We start from the raw sequence: 2,390 nt of genomic DNA, 5'->3' as shown, positions 1-2,390 counted from the left end.
TTGATTGATTCTTGAAGACAAGCATACAGACAGTGATAAAGTAATTCGATTATCGAACGAACATAATTAGTCATAACCGAACCGAACCGAACCGAACCGAAATATTTAGCCACAACTGAACCGACCGAATTAATTTTCATAATCGATGAAAACCGAACCGAATTAAAATCGTTTAATTCGGACGGTGACCGAATTAACCAATTAGTTAAAAAAAATTTGTGATTTAACTTTAATTATATATGTAATTTTTTTTTAACACTATAGTTTACACAAATACATAAAAACATAAAATCACATATATCACAAATGTATAAGTTTTATGAATACAATTAATACGTATTATATCGATTTTAAAAATAAAAATAAAAATATTTATATAAATTGATAAATAAATTTTTTTATTAAACTATAATATTTATTATATCGGTTTATTTAGTTAACAGATTTCAAAATTTTGAAAACCATAACCGAACCGAATTAACCGATATAACCGAATTTTTTTAATTTGAAAACCGAATTTCCGAAATAACCAAACCGAATTTCCGAATTGACTCGATTTGATAGGTTAATTCGGTTTAACCGAAATCTTGGTCACCCCTATATATATATATATATATATATATATGAAGTACTTCGAACTTTTTGTTATCCCGTTTCAAGAAAAAGCTCACTGCAATCAAAGAAAGGAAGAAACAACGCAAAACCGGTCATGAATTCAGCACCCACCATCTCCACTCCTGCTTCTACAAATATCTTCAATCTTGGAAAATACCCAACTGATTTCATAAAGATTGAGGCTAAAACATTCAGTTTCAGTAGTAATGTTTCCCTCTTTTCACCCCCAAAGCCACTCCTGGTCTGCAGCCCCACAGAAACAGGAGAGTTCCCTGTGCTTGTACTTCTTCATGGGTACCTACTTTACAACTCCTTCTATTCTCAGCTTATCCAGCATATTGTATCCCATGGATTCATTGTTGTGGCGCCGCAGGTTGGTTTAGTGTCTGATTTCTCTTTGTTTGGGTGGTCAACCTTTTGTTAATTATGATGTGTCTTATATATTTAACTAGTTCTTGAATAATATCGTTACTAACAAATTTGGTTGGATTCGGACCAGTTATACATTGTGGCGGGATGCGATTCACACGAAGAAATCGAGACAACAGCCAAGGTAATCAATTGGTTGCCCGATGGATTAGTCCATTTCCTCCCACCTCAGGTGAATCCAAACTTGAAGAAGCTGGGATTAGCAGGCCATAGTCGTGGCGGTAAAGTCGCGTTTGGCTTAGCTTTGCGCAAATTAAATCTAACGACCCTCGACATTTCGGCCATCATAGGTATCGACCCGGTCGATGGGATGGACAAAGGGAGACAAACGCCTCCTCCGGTCCTAACCATATACTCCTCATTCATTCGATCTCGGTGGCTCGGGGGCTCTCGTGATAGGCTCGGGATTAGGGGAAATAAAGAGGAATGCTCTCTTTCCTCCTTGTGCACCAAAAGGAGTGAATCACGAGTACTTCTATAACGAATGTCCAAAACCGGCTTATTATTTTGTGGCCAAGGACCAGGGGCATCTTGATATGTTGGATGATGACACGAGAGGAATCAGAGGGAAGGCGACGTTTTGTTTTTGTAAGAATGGCCAGAGCCGAGAGCCCATGAGGCGATTCGTTGGAGGGGTTGTGGTGGCGTTCTTGAAAGGTTATGTGGAAGGGGATATGAAAGAGCTTGTAGGGTTGAGAGAAGGGCATGAAATGCTTCCCGTTGAGCTTCAAAGATTTGAATATCGTCTGTAACTTTGGATACTTGGGAAGTTGAAGAATGTGTCATTGTTGGATTTAACATTAAATCCAATGTTATATGAATATATTAACAACTTTTTTTTTTTTTTTTTTTTTTTTTTTTTTTAGTAGTTATCATGCTTCAAACAACAATTAGTAGACAAAACTGAGAATCTCATCCCAACAATTTGGGTGAGATGACTGAGAATCCCACCGATTTGGATACGTTCAAGCCAAAAAATCTGCCGCAAGTTATACTGCATAATGTTTGCCTTGATGCCATTCGTTTTCCTTTTTTGGATCAACACCTCCCCGAACAATTTTATCGTTTTTGGAAATTTTTGCATGACTCATCACTTTGCGTAGAAAACTCAGAATTCGATTTCGTAGATTGGTATGAGAACCTCGAGATGTAGGTTTTCCTCTTATAACAAAATATTCAAATTTTTCATTTTTAAATTTTTTTTTCGAAAATCACATTCGACTTGAAACTGCTTGATTGATGTTATTTTAAGTCTTTTTAACTTGTCCTTATTATTTCATACTGTTCCAAACCATTTTGTTTGTCTTGATGGACGACTATAATTAATATATTAAATATATTTTCTT

At 36.0% G+C, this 2,390-nt stretch overlaps 1 pseudogene; it reads left to right on the top strand.

The window, feature by feature from the left end:
- Positions 1–631: 631 nt before the first annotated feature.
- On the top strand, positions 632–1,889 carry LOC140833361 (chlorophyllase-2-like; annotated as a pseudogene).
- Positions 1,890–2,390: the final 501 nt, after the last annotated feature.

This window comes from Primulina eburnea, chromosome 6, assembly GCF_022965805.1.
Source record: "Primulina eburnea isolate SZY01 chromosome 6, ASM2296580v1, whole genome shotgun sequence".
Classification (NCBI taxonomy): Eukaryota; Viridiplantae; Streptophyta; class Magnoliopsida; order Lamiales; family Gesneriaceae; genus Primulina; species Primulina eburnea.
The sequence above is the reverse complement of the archived record's forward strand: the minus strand, read 5'-3'. Positions and strand labels throughout refer to the sequence as shown.